This window comes from Myotis brandtii, unplaced genomic scaffold (assembly GCF_000412655.1).
Source record: "Myotis brandtii unplaced genomic scaffold, ASM41265v1 scaffold13, whole genome shotgun sequence".
Taxonomy (NCBI): domain Eukaryota; kingdom Metazoa; phylum Chordata; class Mammalia; order Chiroptera; family Vespertilionidae; genus Myotis; species Myotis brandtii.
In genome coordinates this window covers 195,848-206,858 of record NW_005354595.1, presented here as the reverse complement: position 1 = coordinate 206,858, position 11,011 = coordinate 195,848, and the positions used below count along the sequence as shown (strand labels likewise).

The 11,011-nt window shown below is 34.1% G+C and overlaps 1 protein-coding gene across 2 annotated transcripts in view; it reads left to right on the top strand.

Moving 5' to 3' along the window:
- KIAA1958 (KIAA1958 ortholog) overlaps positions 1-11,011 on the top strand; it is a 69,137-nt gene that overhangs the window by 40,603 nt on the left and 17,523 nt on the right. The gene's annotated exons all lie outside the window — the stretch shown is intronic.

The window sequence follows — 11,011 nt, the reverse complement described above, 5'->3', positions numbered from 1 at the left end:
ATTTTTTTTTTTTTTTGCTTAATTAGAATTTTAGTTTCTGTTCCTCGTTTTTTGCAATGTATGAAAACTTAGAAGCTTAGCTAACATTTTTTTCCTTTGGGGGGCAAGGGGAGTAGAAGGAGAGAATAAAGGTGCCATTCTTTTTGGAACATATATAACTTTAAAATAATATGCAAAGTCCCATATTGCAGCAAAAAAGACTGTTACATGGCTCATTTTTACTATTATGCTTAAACCTGGATAGAATTCTTTTGTTCCCTAGGAAATCAGTGTAAATGAAATTTGATGATCAGATTTAGAAGCAATTTAAAACTACCGAAGCTTTGAAAATGTTCCCAAGCATTATATTTTATATCAAGCATAAAGAGAAGGTAGAGAGTAGGAAAGTCTTACTAAAGATCTAGAAGCACTAGTTAAGACAACAACAAAAAAGACTCATTCTCTTCAAAGCTCAAATCCCTCTTGAATTATTTATTTATAAGCATTAACTTCACTATCTTTTCCCTAGGGGATTACTGGACTCTGTAGCTGAGATCAAAGGAATATCGACACTCATTTTAGGTAGCAGATTTAGCTGAATTCAAAGCATTCTTGAAAATGTGCAGAATTTCTTCTACAGTAAATACAAATGTATTTATCTGCAATATCCTGCAATTATAATAGTAATAATAATTTTAGTTAAACAGCTCTTTGTGGTAGTTTTTCCAAGATCTTTATTTTCAAGTCTTGAAGCCTGTGGTGAATAATTAGTTTAGGTACTTCAAAAATAAAATCAATTCAGACAATAAAGTTGAACTAGGTTTCTATCCTATATAATTAATAACAAAAAAATCCAAATCTTAATTGCTTTGTTGGATCTGGGAATGTTTGTTCTTTGAGGCACCCTCCTAAATTCAGTTAGCTGGGAAGATAGGTGGTATTTTATGCATTAATTTATTATATGACCAGGACAAATTTTGTTTTGATTTGCTTTGCTGATCTTTCCCATGGCTGGGCAGCTCTTTCCAGCACTAAGTCACAAGCACAGAAAGACCCACCCATTCCTCTAAACTGTGACCTTCCCATGGGCTCAGGAGTGGGAAGTCTGTCATGGACTTTGTGTGGTAGAAATCAACTTCTTTTCCTCTGTAGAGAGGCATCCAAAAACAAGAAGGAAGGGCAGATGATACCTTGCTTTATTTTTTGAGTTAATAATGCTGATAGGCACCAATTTTAATCCAATATGTGTGCCAGCACTGTGCTGAGTGACTTGTGTGCATCAGTTACACAAGAAATAGTTACTCATTGTATGAAAATTAGGAAATACAGATATGCATTTTATATGTATCTGTATGTCTGCTAGCCAAAAATAATCACTGTTAACATTTTTGGTAAATATTTCCTCAGACCTTTCAACATATACGTATTTATTTGTATGTTTATTATCTTAATCCTTGCAACAACTTTGGAAGGTAGGTGAGTTAGCTTCATTTTATGTTGCGATCAAGACAAATCAGTTAGATTATAGCTAAGGAAATGGTACTGTCTGTCATCTGACGCCAGAGTTTTTCTGTTTACCTTTCTTAGTTCCAACTCATAGTTTCCAGTGATTTGAGTCAGATGTGGGGACAGTGTCTTCCCAGCCTCCAGGGGTGCTGAATTACCTTTCCCGGTGGCATGCTCCGTCCCCTAGTCCCTCCTCTTCTGTTCATTTTGAACTGTGGGTCTCTTTCTCCCAGTCCCCTTTACAAAAACAGTTAATTTATAACTGATCCACAGATACAACAGGACAGCCTACTGTAAAATAACTTTTTAAAAAATATGGATATTTTTACATAGGGTGCTTCTCATATTTAAGGAAATGTTTTCTGTAAAGAACAGTTAAAATGTGATTGCACATCTTATTTTTGCATTGACATATTTTTTGAAAAATTCTTGATCTGTTTTAGACAGCAAAGTAAGTTTGTCATGAGAAGAAGGGGTGGTCAGTATGCACTGAGAAAAAAGAACTAGGAAATTTCAAATTTCTGTTTGTGTTGATTGAGGTATTAATATTAAAACCTCTCTCCTGTTTAATCCTGTTGTGTTTGCGTTTAGAAGAACACAGTTAAATGGAGAATGTCAGTTTTTTAAAATTTATTTTTGCTTTGATAACTGAAACCAAATAGGAATATTGTGGCAGATTTAGAAGACTGTTTTCAGAAGAACGGCTTAGTAGACATAGAGCCGAATTAGTATCTTGGTTATAGGGCTGGTCTGAATACGAGTCATAAATCCACATCATAATCTGAGTTAAATTGTGAAAAATTATCTGCAACTACCTCTACATTTTATGCTTTTGTATAAATAATACTGAGGATGTAACACTGCCAGGTGCCGTTTTTATTGTTACTGTTACTTAAAAAAAAATTATATCCATACTGTGACATTTCAACCAAAATCATGTATGTGCTTTAGCAAAAGTGCAACTGTCCGGCAGGTATTCACTACAATAGAGCATGCTGCCTTTGCAGGTGATCCCATGCCATGGTTCATATAAAAACACTAAAACTTTGTTTGCAACGTTTACATTTTAAGGTCAGTGTAATGTCATGTAAGAAATTTTCTAGTCCTCCTCACATGATTCTAACAAATATGCCAAGCCCATCTGTCAGTTGGGATGACATAGCTGCATAATTCAATTTTCTATATTCATGTGAGTGACGGGCTCTTAAAAACAATAGATGGTAGCAGTTTTGTTGTTGTTGTTTTTTAATTATAAATCTCAGCGAGGGAGGAACATTGATTTGAGAAAGAAACATTGATCTGTTCCCTTCTGTACATGCCCCGATAGGGGATTGAACCTGCAACCTGGGTATGTTCCCCGACCGGGAATCGAACCCAAGACCTTCTGATGCACGGGATGGTGCTCCAACCAACTGAGCCACGTCGGTCAGGGCTGTAGCAGTTTTTTTAGAAGCCATAACATTTGAAGAGGTTAACAGTATTCAGGATGTTTATCCAACAGAGCTTATCCTTAAGATTCTTGGTTAGTATGGCCAGTCTGAATGTGATTCATAAATACACTTCAGCTATTTAAACTATTTGTTATATTGCTTTTTTCCAGTTTAAACTTTCCCTATGTTAATTCACCTTTCCCTATGTTAAATCACTTCCTGATCTACAAAGGAATAATATGAAAAATTTCTAGCATAGATTGGGTCTCTGGTGTTTCAGTTAGATCATTGTTAGCATTAACTTGTCTATGTCCTGAAGCTCAGATTTCAAATGCCATTAAATCAAATGACCTCACTGAGATGAAAATTTACAGTCCTATCAACAAAAATTTGAGCACCTAATATCTAGACACAGAGAGGGTACAAAGATGTATAAGTAGTCCCTGCTCTCAAAGAATTCATAGAAGATACTGTAATAAAAGTGTCATTTTATTTTTGAGAGCCAACAAAAATTTAAAAATACAAACTCTATGCCAGTACTGTTTTGCATAGCTTCCCAAACTTTGTACTCATGTTATTTAGCCATTGAATATGGTGATTTGCTATAAAAGACACAATATTGCTTTGAGTATTTTTTGGAGAATCTTCCATAGAGCCTGTTTTAAAATCAATAAGGCCAAGCCGTTTACATAGGTGCACATCCATGTGTTCACATAGGTGCACACATGTATAGGAAAGTATTGTATATTGTTGTCAATGACTACCATTGATTGAGTTCTTAAAATGTAAGTTGGTCTGCTTAATTTTCACAATGGTCCTGTGAGGCTAGGTATCATGTCTCCGAATGAGGAAATCAGAGAAGTCAAGCTGTTGGCCCATGTTACAGTGAATACTTAAGACCATCAGGATCTGAAACAAAATCCTTTTCTGCTGTAGCTGATTGTTCGCACAGTGATTTGCTGTGCTTCTGTAGACTCTCTGAAGCGATAAATTATAAATGAAATTTCTGTATGATAAAGTCATCAATATTCATTCAACTCCGAATGGTTGAGAACAGTGCCATCACGTGGCATGTTTGTAGCACATGGTTTAGGCCCCATCACTGGAGTTTGTGTGAGGTTGGACATCCAACAGAGTTTGTTTGCCCTGGCCATAAGTAGAGAGTGGTGCCACTCTCTGTAGAACACTTAACTTTGTCATGGAGATGGTTGTGTACGTGCACAAGTAACTACATCTTTAAAAGTGACTATTTGTTTTTATCTCAAATAAACCAGAAATCCAACCTCAAGAGAGTTCCTTATAATTCAGACGAGGAGTGGGGAGGTTCTAGACATAAAGAGCACCTCTCTTAAGCCCAAAAGTGATATTGCCATCCTCCAGATAGTGAACATTGGTTGCCAGTCTGCTAGGGAGTTTGGTCTCGCCTATAAATTTGGTGACAGAAAATTAAAAATGCTCAGTAAAATGTTTTGTTGTTCTTATTTTTTGATTTTGTTTTTTAATCAATCATGATTGTTTATAAAACAAAGCTTTGGGGGGGAAATACTATCTTGTTTCTCAGAATTAGAGATTGTGAAACCATTCATATTTTTTTCTAGGTTGACTATCTCCACAGTTTAATATACTAGAGACAATATATATTAATTGATTTTAATCAGTCTTTTCTAGTTTGACTATCTCTACAGTTTAATATATTAGAGACAATATATGTTAATTGATTTTAGTCAGCCTTTTTCTGACTGGTTTTCTTTATTTTTCTAGCCAAAATAAAAGCTATACTACTTACCATCTATAAATAAAAACTCCCTCTCATGTAATAAAGGAAATAATTTTCCAGGCCTAGGGGAAATATCATGGGGAGTGCATGATAATTTATTGCAGTAAAATATTTTTAAAGTGTTCAATCATGAAAAAAATTATTATGAATACTAAAGAATTAACCAGTTAATTATTTTAATGCATTTTTAAATATGCAAGATATATCTGTGCACATTCACCATATGGTGTGATACAGATAATTACTTATTAAGAAACACACCACTTGAAAGGACATCTTCAATTGTGTGTTTTTTTTTTCTTAATTCATGGTATTCAAACATTGCTTCTCCCCACTGGGATCTGACTGAGATGATATGAATGTGTAGCTTTTGTAAAGTGATGAAACTTAGTATGATTTTAAGAGGTCCTTACCATAGAATATACCTGGGATGAAGAAATACACTGCTTATGTCATCCTGTTGGTGTATTTCTAACGATATAAAAACAGAAAAGGGGATGATATTGGTAAACTGCCAACAACTCTGATTTCACTTTTCTAAACAGAGAAAAGAAAGATAATAAAAATTTCTTAGGGTCCACCCTACTTGTAAATTGACCAATTGGGTCTGCCAAAGCTGAGGAAAAGACCTGATTATTTTTTAAAAGGCTGCATTTTAATACATTTAAATTGAGTTTTTATGTAAACCATGACCTAGTTGAATTACTCTCAAGAGTATTGATTAGTCAGAGTAGTAAGTTGATCAGAAAATTAATTAGGCCAGAGTATTAGAAACATCTAAATTAATCCAGCCCTCTTCTTTTACAGAAGAAGGAGACAGCCCTAGAGACGTTAGCAGAATGCCAGGTGCGCACACCGGGTTAGAATCAGAGCCACAACTGGAACCCAAGGGAACCCAAGCATCCTGACTTCCAGTTCATAAATAGAGTTTAGGGAAGAAAAACAACCCTGCATTTTCGCTGAGTTAAGAAAGGACATCCTTGTTTTCAAAACTGTACAAATTTATATTCGAAGTACCTTCAAACTGCCAGTTTTCAAATAGGCTTTTTTTTTTGCATGTGTATTTTCGCTTTTCATGGTGTAGTATTATTATATCTTGATTTTAGCCACTTCTTTTGAAATTTGATGGGATAATCTCTAAATGTAATCACTTGCCTTGGTATTTTTAACGAACATCTCTTAGCCAACCCCATTTATAATTAGCTTTCATTTATGGAGGGGAAACAAATGATAATTTTTAGTAACAAGACTTCTATAATGATTATAATCTATAACAATTATAAACTAAAAAGTAACTTTTTAAAAAACTTGGTATTCATTTGAATATCCAACTATATAGCATCAATATTACTGATTTGGAAGGCAGTCTATATCCTTTTTTAGTCTATGAAAAGTTTAAAAAATCATCTTGAAAGTTTGGGACATATCTTCAATCAAAATGATCAAATTTCTATCAACATAATTAGAATGTTTCTAATCAACATAATTAGAATTTATTTAGAGGTAGGAAGAGGGGGAATGGGAATTGTGAAAGAAACTTTACAGCAGGAAGATGTAGAAAATACAAAGTATTTGTAAATTCTCATATTAACCTGCTTACTCTTCAAAAAGGAAATTTAAGCATAAATTTAAAAAAACATTTTACAAATTTTTATTTTACTAATATTTACTAAATCATAGTTGAAGAAAAAAGATGAAATTCTGGGATGTTAAAAAAAAGTACAATGAAATTTTTGTCTTTTGAATGCAGTGTTGAATTTTGCTAGACTTCTAATGTTCTTTGTATTACACTGGAATTAGCATTTTTTACCATTATACATTCATTTCAAAGAGCTTTGAAAATGTTTGGCATAATTTATTTATTTGTGGTTAGTAGAATTAAGAAGACATCAGCAATATAGAATCTGAACAGTAATTGTGCATACTGTATTTAAGTGATTTTTATGCCTGTTTACTTTCTGTAATTCTTATATTTTATAAATCAAATACCTTAGTATACTTCCACTAGAATTAATTTATAATGATTATTTATACTGGATGAAGTAGTAGGTAGGTCCATTTTAGTATTAATCCACTCAGAGTAACTTTATCAAACTGGACTTTTATAACTATAATCCATTATATTACAACTTTTTAAATAGCGTTTATAACAAAATAATTTTTGTTTTATAAAATATTTGTTACAAAAAGAAAATCTTGCCAAAAAACCGTTACAATTTCTATGCATTGTGTAATATCCGGTGCCGTCTTTGTTGACATTTTGCATGTTGTAGTAGGTGCCCTTTCACGTGTGTGTTTGTGGTGTTTATGTGGAATTGTTAACCATGGCTGCTATCACTAATTGTAGTTAATCTGAAAAACTGTGCTAACAGGCTGTGCCAGTCGACACTGTGTGTGTGACTTGTGAAAGTACGTACTTAGCTGTTTAATATTTTGAGCCAGCACTTAGTGGCCTCTACAGAAGGAAATATTGTAGTTGTCAAGTGGCGCCAACTTCAAAATGTTTTGTGTGTGTAATTCCAGGTCAGCTTTTCTTTCACCGTGTTCCCGACTCTTTGAAAGGGAAATGTTTGCAAAAAGAGAAAGCAAGAATTCTGAACTTTTTCAGTACTCCCCCACCCCCAACTTAAATCTTTCCTTTTTCTTTCTGATACTTGAGCCCCTTACAGAGAACTCCAATAGATTGACAATATTCTATTGACAATCATTAGGATGATAATTTCCCTTGACCTGGATTTTTTTTGGTTGAACAATGTAATAACTGAGGACTCTAAGGTGTGTACATTATTTTTGTTGGGTATCATAGCTTATTGTTTGAATTGCATTTAATGAGAATATTTGTTTTTCAATTTTATTTGTAAGTGACCATGGAAACCTCAGAGTTCCCAAATAGTAACTTTTATAATCAGCATTTGCATGGACTTTTTGACATATTTGTTGCCTCACATTCATGCCCACTTGTCGTTGGTTGGTTCCTAATAGTTCCATTTTCTATCAGCAATTCCATACAAACTGACAGTAAAAAGAAAAATATTGCAAATGGTTTATTTCTACTATACTACTTATTGAAAGTCAAGGAAATATCATTGTACTTTTTCATACATTTATACTCTTAAAATGGAAGGGAAACAGTCATAAAATGTTAGTAAGGAAAGAAGGCTAGTTCCTTAAGACCCTTTTCACACCAGCTTGCCAAAATTCCTGTCAGTGCAGCGTGTCATTCTGTCTGCTCAATGGCTTATTTACTAAAGGGGTAATCCCCTGAATGTACAGAGGCTTTTTGTATGATTGTCAGATACATGGTGACAGCCAATGCTGTATTTGGAAACATTGCCGCTGAAATTGCTGATTTAAATTCTGAGAATTTAACAACGAATTATTTGCTTAAAGGAAAGGAAAGGTAGATTTTAATAGTGAGCCTTTTCTCCAGAATATGCTTTAAACATTTGCCCTTCAAGGGAGGTAGTAAAAGCAATAAAAGGAAATTCAATCCTGCATATTCTAAATTCTAAATTCTGCCCTAAAGAAGTTCCTTGATTTCTGCATTGGGGATTTTCAGGCAAGACCTTTGTTCTTAGATTTCCTTTTATATTTTGGACACCAAAGATTATGGCTTGATATATCCTGACGATTAACGATAGATAGCAGTGGGCACATTTATTTGAATCCTGCTCTTGGGTTTATTTACCCCCTTTGGGTCTTCTGTACATTTTGTATGTCTGTCCTGAGGCCCTTATGCCTAGGGCAAGTTTTAAATCAAATAATACATACGTATTTATTAAGTTTCTAATTTATGGGGCTATGTTTCCACATGATTAAACTTTTTTTACTGCTAACGTTGGACATAGTTTTGTCCCATGGTGAGCAATAGCTTGTCCCTCTTTCATTTATCATCTGAAAATGTAACTCTAACCCTGTAGGCTGACACCTGGTGAGAGAATGACTGGAAGCATTTTGGATTCAACAGAATCACTGTATATGACTCATTTATCTGTTGAAATGAAGAACTTTGGTGGTTTAGTAGAATGAATGCTGTATTCAACTTAAATGAGGTCTTCCATCTTTCTTACAAATTACAAGAATGATTTTAAGATTCCTTTTACTCTACCCCTTAGAAGTTAATTGGAATAAAGGTAGACATCAATTTAGTATAATTTAATACCAGGCATCTGTTTAGAAATACAACCACACAATTAATACTTGGAAATTTTTATGAACAATAGATCTATTCTTAGAAGATGCATTTACTTTCTGCCCTATTTGATAGATTATCATTTTTTATATTTTTTCTGGCCACTTGGCTTTTAACAGATATTACATGAAAAGAAAGCACATGTGTGCCTACTCACTCTAATATTTAAAAATTATCTTCTTAAGCTGCTACAGTTATAATTTGTGAAAGAAAGAGGAGAAAGGTGAATTGAAATGGAGAGAAATTTCTGTTAATATGTTAAAATGTGTGACTGTGATACTCGTGGTTAATATTCTGCCAGTTGGCATTTGTAATATGATAGAACTTTTTTGTTAATAAGTGTATACTCTTGGTTTCATTTTTATTTTGCTGCTCACTGATCTTTTACACTAAGATGTTTTCATCTTTATCAGCTCACTGTTTTTGCTTCATATTTGTCTGTGTACTTGCGTGCTAAATAAAATTCTAGTTTTATGTCCCAGTGGCTTATTCCATTGTGTATATAATGTTTGCCTCTAATGTAATAGTGTAATATTCTGTTGTTTTCAGTATTTGTCGGTACAGCCTAAACTTATGGAAATAAGAAAAACAATCCAATAAAATCAGCTAATGTCTTTATAACGAGAGCATGTTTTTAATCATAGTATTTTGTCTGTATTTGGGTACGACTAGTCTTTATTCATTTAATGTTTTTTTGTTTTTTGTTTTGCAATGCTGGCTGACTTTTGTAGCTATAACTGTTTAAAAACAACTTAGACCATATTATGAAAAACAAAATTGTCCTGGTCACTATGCATTAGCCTCAGATAGTCCATGCACCCTAAGCCACGCATTCCATGTCAAGTGTTTCTAACCACTGAGGAGGGAGAATTGTGGAAGGAGAAGCATTTCCATATGTGAGTGCTTGGAAACAGCCCATTGGGTAGGGAAGACACTTCAGGAAGGCATCTGCAAACTGAATTAACCATATGCTTCCCAGAACCCCAGTCCCCCAAATCCTGTTTTGGAGCAAAAGGTTCTACTCAAACTCACTTTCTCTTTCTATCTGTGGATCTTTGTCAGCCAACTGTGCAGAGTTACACCAAGCTAAGTAGATGTCAGCTTCCAGACTTCCTCATCTTTAGGAAAAATCTTTGGTCAGATAGAATTCTGTATATGCTGTTTGTTGCATTTACCGCATTTGACAATGTCCTTTGAACAGAATAGGAATGGTTATTCAAAATTATCATAACTGTTAACTTCAGACTTCTTGATTGTGTCACTAAAATTATTTAATTGAGAAAAGAATATTAAAAGGCCAGAAAATATAATGTTCTCACAGAAATGCAAGTGTAGTTCTTTCATATATATGAATAATCCACCAAAGTCTTTACTCAGAACGCTGAATATTACAAATAGAAATGACTGTTCTTTTGTGTGATAGTATTTTTAATGATACTAAAATTCCTTTATAGATCACCAACTTACACTATACACAAAAACAAACTCAAAATGGCTAAAGGACTTAAATGTAAGACGAGAAACCATAAAAATCCTACAAGACTCCATAGGCAGCAAAATAGTAGACATGTCATAGCAATATCTTTACTGACACAGCTCCTAGGACAATGGAGACTAAGGAGAAAATAAACAAATGGTACTACATCAAAATAAGCTTCTGCACAGCAAAAGAAACCATCAACAAAACAAGCCCACTGCATGGGTGAACATATTGGCCAATGATATTTCAGATAAAGGTTTAATCTCCAACATTTACAGAGAACTCATACAACTTAACAAAAGATAAATGATCCAATCAAAAAATGGGCAGAGGACCTAAATAGACACTTTTTGAAAGAGGACATACAGAAGGCCGAGAGACATGAAAACATGCTCAAAGTCACTAATCATCTGAGAGATGCAAATCAAAACAACAATTAGATACCATCTCACACCTGTCAGAATGGCTATCATCAACAAACAACAAGTGCTGGCGGGGATGTGGAGAAAAAGGAACCCTTGTGCACTGCTAGTGGGAATGCAGACTGGTGCAGCCACTGTGGAAGACAGTATGGAGTTTCCTCAAGTTAAAAATGGAACTCCCATTTGACCCAGTAATCCCACTTCTAGGACTATATCCCAAGAAAC